Source organism: Orycteropus afer, unplaced genomic scaffold (genome assembly GCF_000298275.1).
Source record: "Orycteropus afer afer isolate SDZICR_OR568_19922 unplaced genomic scaffold, OryAfe1.0 scaffold00484, whole genome shotgun sequence".
NCBI classification, from domain to species: Eukaryota; Metazoa; Chordata; class Mammalia; order Tubulidentata; family Orycteropodidae; genus Orycteropus; species Orycteropus afer.
Genome location: NW_006922071.1, coordinates 1236484 through 1249576, shown reverse-complemented (window position 1 = coordinate 1249576; position 13093 = coordinate 1236484).

Here is a 13093-nt window from a genome sequence, read left to right as displayed (position 1 = left end):
GACCCTCCACCCTACCAAGCATGACATCCTTCTCCAGGGAATGGTCCCTTCTTACAACATGACCAAAATAGGTGAGACCAAGTCTGGCCATTCTCGCTTCCAAGGAGCATTCTGGCTACACTTCCTTCAGGACAGATCTGTTGGTTCTCCTAGCAGCCACGGTACTTTCAGCATTCTTCACCAGTACCACAACTCAAAAGCATCAACTCTTCTTCAGTCTTCCTTATTCATTGTCCAGCTCCCACATGCATATGAGGAGATTGGAAATATCATGGCTTGTGTCAGGCGCACCTTAGTTCTCAAGGAGATAGCCTTGCTCCTCAGCACTTGAAACAGTTCCTTCGTAGTTGACTTTCCCAGTGCTACATGTCGTCTAATGTCCTGACTGCTGCTTCTGTTGGCATCGATTGTAGAACCAAGCAAAGGTACACATTAGTCCTCATTAAAGTGACATCTTTGCTTTAAGAGTTTAAAGAAAAGTTTTTCATCTCATTAGTCCAATGAAATACATTGTTTGATTTCTTGACCTGGTTGGTAAAATTTTCTGCTACTGCCATAATGAAATTATTAATTATTTTATAAGATGGGGCTTAAAATTATAAATTATTTTGTTATTTTGTAAGAAGGGACCTATTTTCTATTTTTACACTAAACCAACAATAACAACAAAAAAAAATTCAATGCCATTGAGTTGTTTCCAACTCATAGCAACCCCCATTGGGTTTCCAAGGCTGTAAATCTTTACAGAAGTAGATCACCCCATTTTCCTTCCATGGAGCAGCTGGTGTGTTTGAATCATGGATGTTCCAATTAAGCCCTCAAGTGTCTTAGCAACTATGCCACAAGATTTCCTTAATTTTTCTCTAGACTCTACAAATTATATATATGATCCTGTTAATCTGTTGATGAAAATCTTCTTTATAAATGGCCAGATTTATAAAAAGATGATTTAAAATATCTTTTCTGCATTTTATTATGAAATGTGCATCATTTTCACAATCACACTAGCAATATTAACACCTTTTTTTAATCAATTGTCTTTTCTTACAAATTTAAAAATATGCCATTGTTGAATTGCTATACTCATCAGTGAAAAAGCAAAATTATAATGGCAATTCATAATTCATATGTAATCCTAAAGCAATGATGCATATGCTTTTTATATGTTGGCATTGACCCATAAGTTTTCATTAAATAAAAACTTTAATTGATTAAATCTCCAAATTCATATTTTCTTCCTATATACCAATGTTGACGAGGTATTATGAAAGAAATCTGGCTTGAAAAACAGTGACCTTTGGATTTAAAATATATGTTAATACTTGTGTACATAAAAAATTTAAGGATAAATACTTAAGACTAAATAAGTATAAATAGATCCATTGAAAATTATGGTGTAATCTTTAAGTTTGTAGAGCTAACTCTAAATAGAAAGAAGTATATACTATATAAGGTGATCTGGTGGCACAGTGCCTAAGGCATTTGACTGCTAACCAGAAGGTTGGCAGTTCAAACCCATCTGCTACTCTGTGGAAGGAAGACTGGGCAATATCTACTTCAGTAAAAAATTTACCATCTCAGAAACCCAGTGGGTTTCTATGAGTCAAAATTGACTTGATAGCAGTGGGTTTGGTTTTGGGTTTATATAGTATGTAGAGAAATGTATAGACTCTCTGTGGCCTGTTCACATAGCTTTCACACTGGACACATCAACATGCCAAAAGATTATCTAGGGATTTGGAATTGCTTGGGGATTAAATATTGGAACTATATATTTTGTCTAATCTTGTTTTTTTGGCTTTTTTTCCCCATACTAATATTCTAATTCAAAAAATGGTGTTATTGTTTTTATGTGCCATCAAGTCAGAATCGATGTATAGCGACCCCTCCTTGGGTTTCTGAGGCAGTATCACTAAGGAAGTAAATGGCCCAACCTTCCTTCTGAGGAGTGGCTTCTGGTGAGCAGTCAAGTGTTTCAGGCACTATGCTACCAGAGCTCCTAATTCAAAAATAGACTTACTTAATTTTTAAGAAAAATAATATTAAAACTAGAATTTTGGAAGTAATATTTCTAATGTTGCTATAAAAATTATTTAAAATTTAGAATATATATTATATAGGAATATACATGCATGACTAGATACATATTTATGAATGAATATATGCTTAATATAAAAATTAAAGTGTAATGAAAATCAATACAACACTATATATAAATGAAAGTATACATATCTGGGCAAAGAGTCAGAAAATCAAGATTTTCTGTAGATTATATTAGTCTCTTATGATTGTAACACATTAGCATTAGCACAGTAGCTTAAAATAGCAAAACTTTGTTATCTTAGGGTTGGGGTGATCAGAAGTCTGAAATGGATCTTATGGACTAAAATTAAGTTGTTGGCGGACATGATTTTCCTTCTGGAAACTCTAGGGTAGAACTCATTTCTTTAGCTTTTCCAGAGTTTAGAGGAAGTATACAAGCAGTCCCTGAATTATGAAGGGAATTCTGCTCCTAAATTTGGCTTTTTGTCAAACTTGTACGTAAATTATAACATATAGTTAGTACCTAATGACACTTAATCAAATGGTTATCTTAATATATAGTATATGGTGTTCATTTCTATGCATAAAATAAAACATTAAAGATACACTTCCAGATACACTAAAACATCTTTAAAATAATAATATACTAGAAATTATAATAATGTTTTGATGCATATCATGAAGTAGTGCAAGTCTGCTATTACTAACCATTCCTTGAATTTTTAATGTGATAGGGAATAAGTTCATAACTGTGGGTTGTACATAAATTGGATATTTTTAATTGAATACAGAGACTACCTGTATATTTCTTGGCTCAGAGTCCCTTTCTCTGTCTTCAAACATATCTTTCCAACTTCTGCTTCCATTCTCACTTCTCCTCTCTGATTCTATTGCTCCTTCCTTATATTATAAATACTCTAGTGATTACATCACATGAACTCAGGTTGTCTTGAATAATCTTCTCATCCCTTATCTTTAAATTATTTAAAACTGTAAATTCCCTGTTATGCTATGTATCTTAGTTATCTAGCACTGCTAAAACAGAAATATCACAAGTAGGTGGCTTCAACAAACAGAAATTAATTTTCTTGCAGTTTAGGAGGCTAGAATTCCAAATTCTGGGTGCTGACTGTAGGGTAAGGCTTTCTTTCTGTATTGGTTCTGGAGGAGGATCCTTGTCTCTTCTGTCTTCTGCTCCTGGACAATCTTCATGTGGCTTCCTATCAATCTTCTTCTTGGTGTAGGGGGGTCTCGACTCAGGGACCTGGGTACAAAAGACATGCTGGGCTCCTGACTCTTCTCTCTTGATGATAATAGATCCCTATTTCTCTGCTTGCTTCTCTCTATTAGAATCTCTTATAAGATAAAAAAGGACATTTCCTTACATCTGATCAGGGCTGTGACTCGAGTAACAACATTTCAACTGATGGGCTGATCAAGCAAGATTACATCATGGAAGATGCTTGCATCACTGTGTAACTGCCAAAGCACTGATAATCTTGTCATAGCCAAGTTGACAAATATTTTTGGAGACACAGTTCTATCCATAATACCATTTGTCTTAGTTATCTAGTGCTGCTATAACAGAAACATCACAAGGGGATGAGCTTACCAAACAGAAATAATTCTCTCACAGTTCAGGAGGCTAGATTTCTGCATTCGGCGTACCAGCTCTAGGGAAAGGCTTTCTTTCTCTTTCTCAGCTCTGGATGAAGGTCCTTGTCATCAGTCTTCCCTTGTGTCCAGGATGTCCCCAGCACAGGACCCTCGGTCCAAAATATGTACTCCATTCTGAGCTCTTCTTTCTTGGTAGCTGGAGGTCCCTCCAATTTCTGCTCACTTCTTCAATCTCTTTTATATCTCAAAAGAGATTAATTCATCCTGTAGATACAACCACATCCTGCAGATTGCATCCTGTAGGTTGCATCCTTCCTCATTAATATAGCTTCCACTAATCCTGATCCTAATCACAGAGGTTAGGATTTACACAGAAGATAATTATATCAGATAAAAGAATGGAGGATAATTACATAATAACATGGCTTAGCACTGTTGACACATATTTGTGGGAGACAACATTCAATCCATACCATTCCATGCTTTGTCTCCTCAAAATCTATGTCCTTGACATTCATAATCACATAGAATGTTTCCATATATATTCTAAAGTACAATGCTGTCAAAAAAGCCAAACTCACTGCCTTTGAGTCGGATCCAACTCATAGTCACCCCTCCTTGGGTTTCTGAGGAAGTATCACTATGAAAGTAGATTGCCCAATCTTTCTTCCAAGGAGTGGCTGATAGGTTTGAACCACCAGTCTTCTGATTAGCAGTCAAATGCCTTAGACACTACAACACCACAGCTCCCACAATGCTGTCAGTGATGGCATAATATATGTACACCTACTAGGAAGACCAATGAATACTACTATTATTCAAATTTATGCACTAATTACTAAATAAAGCCAAGCACAAAGAAATTGAAGACTTTTACCAAGTTCTCCAGTTCAAAATTGACCAAACATGCAATCAAGATGTATTGATTATTACTGGTGATTGGAATGCAAAAGCGCAAACAAGGAAAAATCACTAGTAGTTGGAAAATTTGATCTTGATGATAGAAATGACACAGGAGATAGCATGATAGAATTTTGCAAGACCAATGACTTATTTGTTGTAAATACCTTTATTCAACAACATGAACAGCAGCTATACCTGTGGTTGCTGTACAAAAATGTCAATAAAAAATAGGAATCAGATTGACTACATCTGTGGAAAGAGGTGTTGGGAAGAAGCTCAATATCTTCAGGCAAAACAAGGCCAAGAGCTGATTGTGGAAAAGACCATCAATTACTCATATGCAAGTTCAAATTGAAGCAGAAGAAAATGGAAACAAACCCACAAGAGAAATTTGACCTTAGTTATATCCCACCTGAGTTTAGAGACCATCTAAAGAATAGATTTCATGATTGAAGACCAAGACCAAAACAAGACAAATTGTGGGATGACATAAAGAACACCATACGTGCAGAAAACGAAACATAATTTAAAAGACAGGAAAAGAAGAAAAGACCAAAATGGATGTCAGAAGAGACTGAAAGTTGCTCTTGAATACAGAGTAGCTAAAGCAAATAATTCTCTGTCAGTTTGTCTTATTCTGGTGGTTTGTATATTGCTGTGAGTCTGGAGGTTATGTCACTGGTATTTCAAATAGAAGCAGGGTAAACCATGGTGGACAGGTTTCAATGGAGATTCCAGAATAAGATAGACTCAGGAGAAGGAAGAGGTCATCCACTTCTCAAAGAATTGGTCACTGAAAACCTTATGAATAGCTGTGAAACGCTGTCTGATATATTACTGGAAAACCTGATGAATAATCCTGAAACATTGTCCAATACAGTGCCAGAAGATGAGCTGCTCAGGTCAGAAGGCCCTCAAAATATGACTGGGTAAGAGCTTCCCCCTCAGAGTAAAGCTAGCCTTAATGATGTAGAAGAAGTAAAACTTTTGGGACCTCCATTGGCTGATGTGCCACTACTCAAAATGAGTAGTAACAGATGCAAGCGTTCTTTAATAATTGGAATGTGGAAGTTACGAAGTATGAATCTAGGAAAATGAGAAGTTGTCAAAAATGAAACGGAATGTGTAAAGGCCAATATCCTAGGCATTAGTGGGATGATGTAAACTGGTTTGGCAATTTAGTATCAGATAACCATATGATCTACTAGACCAGGAATGACAAAATGAAGAGGAGTGGCATGGCATTCACTGTCACAACAAATGTTTCAAGATCAATGCTGAAGTGAAACATTGTCAGTGATAATATCCATATGCCTACAAGGAAAACCAGGTAATATTACTATTATTCAAATTTACACACTAACCACCAAAAAAAAAAAAAAGGTTGATGTTCATCCATTTTAAGAGGTAGCTTTTGATCAAGAACCAATAATATTGAAGGAAGAAGTTGAAGGTGCACTGAAGGAATTGGTGAAAAAAAGGCTCCAGAATTAACAGAATACCCATTGAGATGTTTCAACAAATGGATGCAGCACTGGAGGCACCCACTCATCTATGCCAAGAAATTTGGAAGACAGATACCTAGCCAACTGACTGGAAGAGAACCATATTTGTACCCATTCCAAAGAAAGATTATCCCATGGAATGTGGAAATTATCAAACAATATCACTAATATCACATACAAGTAAAATCTTACTGAGGATGATTCAAAAACCGTTGAAGCAGTATATTGTCAGAGAACTTCCTGAAATACAAGCTGGATTCAGAAGAGGATGTGGAGTTAGGTATATCATTGCTGATATCAGATAGATTTTGACTGAAAGCAGAGAATGCCAGAAAGATGTTTACTTGTGTTTTATTGACGTTGTAAAATTTTATTGTTGGATCATAACATATTATGAATAACATTGAAAAGAATGGGAATTCCAGAACACTTAATTGTGCTCATGGGGAACCTGTACAAAGACCAGGAGACTGTCCTTTAAACAGAACAAGGGCATACTGCATGGTTTAAAATCAGAAAGGGAGTGTGTCAGGGTTAAACCCTTTCACCATACTTATTCAATCTGTACGCTGAACAAAACAATCCAAGAAGCTGGACTATGTGAAGAATGGGGCATCAGGATTGAAGAAAGACTCATTAACAACCTCTGGTATGCAAATGACATAGTTTGCTTTCTGAAGGTGAAGATAACTTGAAGTACTTACTCATGATGATAACTACAGTCTTTAGTATGAATTACACCTCAACATAAAGAAAATGAAAATTTTCACAACTGGACCAATAAGCATGATCATGATAAATGGAGAAAAGATTGAACTTGTCAAAGACATCATATTATTTGGATCCACAATCAACATCCCTGGAAAGAGCAAAGAAATCAAGGAGTCAAGAAATCAGACGTTGAATGGCACAGAGCAAATCTGCTGCAAAGGACCTCTTTTAAGGCTAAAAAGCAAAGACATTGCTTTGCAGACTAAGATGCACCCAACCTATGCCATGGCATTTTCAATGGCTTCATATGCATGTGAGAGCTGGACAATGAATAAGACCAAAAAAGAGTTTATGTTTTTGAGTTGTGGTGTTGGTGAAGAATATTAGAAATATCATGGACTGCCAGAAGAATGAACAAGTCTGTCCTGGAAGAAGTGCAGCTGGAATGTTCCTTGGAAGCGAGGAGGGCCAGAGTTCATCTCACCCACTTTGGTCATGTTCTCATGGCCCAGCAACTTGACACATATTTTCTGGTGACACATTTCAATACATAATACCATGTAAGGCAACACATTCAAATGTCCAAGAATTAGGATGTAGACATCATTGAGGTATAATGATTCTATCTACTACACTTTTCCCTGTGGTCCCCAAAGATCCAAGTGCATCCTGCAGGCAAAATAAATTCATCCGATCCCAACAGCCAGGCGTTTGTCAACCTAATAAAGCATCAACTCAACATTGAAATGGTATTGAAATATTGTATCGGGAGGAAGACTCATTGACAAACTGCAGTATGCAGATCACACAATCTTGCTTGCTGAAAGTGAAGAGGACTTAAAGCATTTACTAATGAAGATCAAGGTCTACAACTTTCTATATAGATTATATCTAAACATAAAGAAAACAAAAATCCTCACAAGTGGACCAATAATCAACATCATGATAAATGTAGAAAAGTTTGATGTTGTCAGGGATTTAATTTTACTTGGATCCATAATCAACATTTATGGAAGCATCAGACAAGAAATTAAATGATGTATTGCATTGATTAAATCTGCTCCAAAAGACCTTTTAAGGGTTAAAGGGTAGAATAAATTTTAGTTTTGTCTCTTAATGGGGATGATGAGTCATGTTTTTCAAGTTTGGTTTTAAGCATAAATTGGTAATTAAATATATTATTATTCATAATTTCACAATTTTCCAAATACCTTGGATAAAATTTTAAAGAGACTTTATCATAAAATGAAAAATGATTTTATTGATGTAAGTCTGTATAATATTTAAATGCTCTGTTATGTTCATTTCCAACTTTTTATAAATTTTGAACAATCTCAGAAACCAAAATAAAATAAGAAGCTTTTGATGTTTTGCTACTTAGGTTATTTCACATTTTTCTCTTAGGAATTGTATTGTTAGCCTAAAGCTTGCCTTTGGCTTGAGTCAGTTGCTTGAAAATTTTTGCCTACAGATAGTCATAGAAAGATAGTGCAAATTAGTGCAGCTTCTGGTAACTAAAATAACCTGCAGCTAGCTTGCAGGCAACAGTGAATATTAAAATAGGTGTACTAAAGTTCATTTTAGAACTTCAATTTCTTTTGAAGTAAGGAGAAAATTCGTAACTAGGAAGTCTGTGACTATCTCATGAGCATAGTAGATTGCAAGTACAAACATAAGTTTAAAGATAGTTTACAGACTAATCCTGGGCTTTGTGTTATAATTTTAAATGTGAAATTAAATTTCTTCTCAAAAGAAATGTAAAGGAGAATAAAAGAGCAGATTTGGAAGAGTATATGAGGAAGAATATTGACACCTTTATTAATACTTTTTCATAATATTGAATTTCTAAAGAGACAGAATATACATATAAACATACATATAACATTTTCTGGGACTTCCTCATTTTGATTATCTAGTATTGTTGTTATTGTTATTAGGTGCCGTTGAGTTGGACCCAACTCACAGCAACCCCTCCTTGGATTTCCAAGGCAGTATCACTACGGAAGTATATTGCCCACTTCTGAGGAGTGGCTGGTGGATTTGAACCGCCAGTTTTCTGGTTAGCAGTCAAGTGCCTTAGGCACTACACTACCAGAGCTCCTGATTATCTAGTAACATTTTAAAATTTATACTAAAAGTTACTGTACATGACTATACATGATCTTATTTACATTAATTTCCGAAGAAAAAGAGCTTTAATACTAAATTAGTTTTGTCAAGTTTAGTTGTCTACATGAGGGTTAGAGGTAATGATGAGTTTGTGAAACTGAACTATTTATTAAATATGGGGACAGTGGTGGCTTGGTGATAACATTCTAGCTCCTATGGGGGAGACCCAGGTGCACTTCTCAGAGCATCCCATACACAGCCACTACCCTCTGTCAATAGCAACTTGCATGTTGCTATGAACGGATTTCCGCAGAGCTTCCAGACAAAAATGGACTAGGAAGAATGGCCTGATGATCTGCATCTGAATCTCCTCCAATAGCACCACACGGGCCACAGTCGTCCGCGTCCTCCAACGGGCAGCATACCGGCCACAGTAGTCCATATCCTCCAGTGAGCAGTATATGGACAAGGATCTTCCAGTCCTCAAATTCTCATGGGGATAGCCTGGTACAGGGAGAGATTTTGTTGTTGTTGTTCTATAGTTCATGGGGTTACCATGATTTTGGGAGAAGGACAGCTAACAACATTAATTAAATGTAAACTTCACAAAATAACAATTGTTTTACATGTGCAAAAAAATTTAATATAATCCACATTTATGTTGAACAAATATGAATTCTGAAGTATTTGTTTTTTCCTCAAAAATACATGTAATAAAATTTCATTTTAAGCAGAAATATACTCACCCTGTCACCAGGATAATGTCCAATGCCTTAAATAAGCTTGATCTATTTTTGAAATTTGTGATTTACTTGCTATTACTATATTAGATCTTTTTATATAGCTCTCTATATTTTTAATTGTCATTAATAAATAATGGGACAATGTCTTTTTAATGTCCTTTTTCAGAAAACATCTGTAATCATTATTATCAACAAATGAAAAATGGATTCACTTTAGATGAAATCTGCCAAAGGGTATCCAAACTAAAAATACAATTTTATAAATCCTTAACATTAATAGTTGCATAAGCATTCAGAGTTTGAACTTCAAAATCAATATTTTAGAGAAAAACATATTTTAGTCTCTGTCTCGGGTTGTTTTGAATATGGATAGAGATTAACCACCTCAGAAACCCAAAGTGGGGTCCCTATGATTTGGAATCACCTTGATGGCAGTGAGTTATTTTATTTTTGTTTTTTAATTTATCTATTCTTAATGGTAACTATGCATTTTTCTATAACTTCCTTCTTTGTATATTATTTTAGTACTTGAGATTCATTAGTTGTGGTTATTACTGAAATACCTATTGATAATCTGAAATTATCTTTATATTATAACAACTACAAAATGTTTTTATTTAATTAAGGAAAAATGAGAAGGAAACTAATGTAAGTATTTGAAAGGATTATCTAAATTGGAAAGTATAGCATGCTTAACTTCATTGGTATATTGCTATTATCAAAAAAACTTTTTTTTATCAACGATGGTAGTTTAAGATTGTGTGTCAACTTGGCTAGGCCTTGGTTTTCAGTGGCTGTGTGGCTAGATGCAGTTATTCCCCGTGATGAGATTGTAATCAACTCTGTGGTGGAATCTGCTATGAAGAGCTAAGTAGTTGCCTTCAGGGTGTGGCCTGATACAGTATATAAGGAGAAACTTTGGGAAATATCTCCAGCTTTTTGGCATGTTTGGACCCTGCATTTGGTTGTGACGAGTGGCTGCCATGTTGCCTGCCAATTTTGGAATTGTTCCTGGGCTTGAACTAGTGGCCGGTCATATGTCTGTTGATTTTAGGATAGTACCATTCTACATGCTGACCTTGGGTTTGTCAGCCTTAGCAACCAGCAGCTGTGTGAGTTACAAGAACCCTCCAGCACCACTGGGCTGCAAGCAAGAGGGAGCGTTGAAGCCCAAGGTTGAGGGGCTTCACCCAGCATGTAGAGGCAGCACTTTGAATTTGGACTTCTAACCTCCTGAATTTTAAAATAAAAATGCCTCTTTGTTAAAGTCATTTACTTGTGGTATTTTTTGTTATAGTAGCATTAGAAAACCAAGACATCAGCAATATATTTTTGCCAAAGTTCATATAAATGTTTATTGTTGTTGTTATGTGCCGTCTAGTTGGACCTGACTCATAGCGACCCCTCCTTGGATTTCCGAGGCAGTATCACTACAGAAGTAGATTGCCCCATCTTCCTTGTAGTCCCCAAAATATCCTAAGGGAACAGCTGTCTTAACCAAGCTTTAACATATTTTTCCTTTCCCTCCTTACAAGCCTTCAGGCCTTCTTGCCTGAGTGCCCCCACTCCCACATTCCTTCTTATCTTTCCTTGGAGGCCCATGTTCCCACTGCTACATTCTCCCTCCTAGTAAAGTTAATCTTTCTGGGCAAGTAAGAAGAGTTTGCAAAACAATTCCTCCTGACCAAAGCTGGTTTTATATCACCAAGTGGAAGAATAGCAGAAAGTTCACAAAGAAAATATTATTTATAATATTAGGATAATAATAACATTATTATCCTAATAACAAGAAAAATGGTATTATCAGCATTCCTCAAAACCCCTGTAGCTCAATTCCCTTTAAAACTCTAACCTTTTCTCAGCTAGGGAGACAGTCTTTGTTGGACATGATCCACCTGTCTCCTTAGGTATCCATACTCACTGTTGCTCTTCACCTCATCCTCTTGTCGAGTAATTGGCTATCCTTGTGGTAGGTGGCTAAAAACCTCATTTGTCTGATAACATTAATATGCAATGAAATACTTTTATGCAGTACCTTTATTGCCCTTTTGTATGCATAATTGTTGTATAAGTTTGGAAAGATTCAAACATTCAAAGCACGTGAAACTCAAAGAGAAACTGATTTGTTCCACTTTTTGGATGATATAATCTAAATATTTTTTCTAATGTTTGTATATGTATGGAAGATACATTAGCTATATATTAGATTTACATTTTAGCACAGTTTTTATTAAAGTAGTTATATTACTTACACCACCTTCTCTCTTTTTTTTTTTTGTCAGTACATATGCTGTTAATTCATTTTTTTAGAGGAGCTCTGGTGGCATAATGCCTAAGGCATTTGACTGCTACCCAGAAGGCTGGAGGTTCAAACCCACCAGCCACTCCTCAGAAGGAAGGAAGGTTGGACAATCTACTCCCATAGTGATATCACCTTGGAAACCCAAGGAGGGATCACTATATTTCTATAACATGGATATACTGTATTTAACCATGTTTCTATTAATGGAAAAATTGCTTCCAGTTTTCATTAATTTAACTGTGTTTTAGTTAACAGCTTTCAATGTATTTTTAAGTACCTATATAAGAATAAAAGTATTTCTGTATACACATGGAAGTATAATAATTGGCTCAGAGTGTATGTATATTTTAAATTTAGGTATCTATTTCAAATATTCAAAATTTAGATATTTCTTAGACAAGTATTTTCTAAAAATAATTACTCACTCAATCGATTCCCTTCAGTCTTAGCTTCTTAGTGCTGCTGTAGAAATACCACATGTGGGTGGCTTTCAGAAACAAATTGATTTTCTCACAGATTAAGAAACTATAAATCTGATTTCAGAGCCCTGACACTAGGGAAAGGCTCTATTTCTCTCCAGTCTGGGTTAGAATCCTGGTCCCAGCTTTTCTGGCCCCAGTGTTCATCGGTGATTTCCATGTGCTGCCTTTGTTTCCTCCATTTGTGCTTGTTGGTCTCTGTGCCTAATGTGCTCTGTCTGTATATCAAATGTGATTATGTTTAAGACATGCGTACACTGATATGGCAACATTAACATACCACTGGAAACCTTACTCCCAGGTTTAGAGGTTTGAATTCTACTATGTGTTTATTTCAATACACAGTTCAATCCATAACATCTTCCAAATGTTGGAGGAGGGCATAAGAAATAAAGGTAAGAAGATTTATCTTGAAAGGGGACTTGTGAGAAGAAATAGAAAATGGTCGGAAGGGACAATCTATAACTACAAGAAAAGTGTAGTTGGCAATAGCTAAAGCTACTTCCATATCAAAATATGAACCAGTACCTTCCTTTTTGAATAGTAGATATAAATAGTAACATGTAATTAGTCATATTAAGAAAGACATAGTCCTTAAAATGTCATAAAACATAATATATGCCCAATGCAGACACTTCAAATTCAAAAAGTACTAGCTAGGGATGAGTGAAAAACAAACAA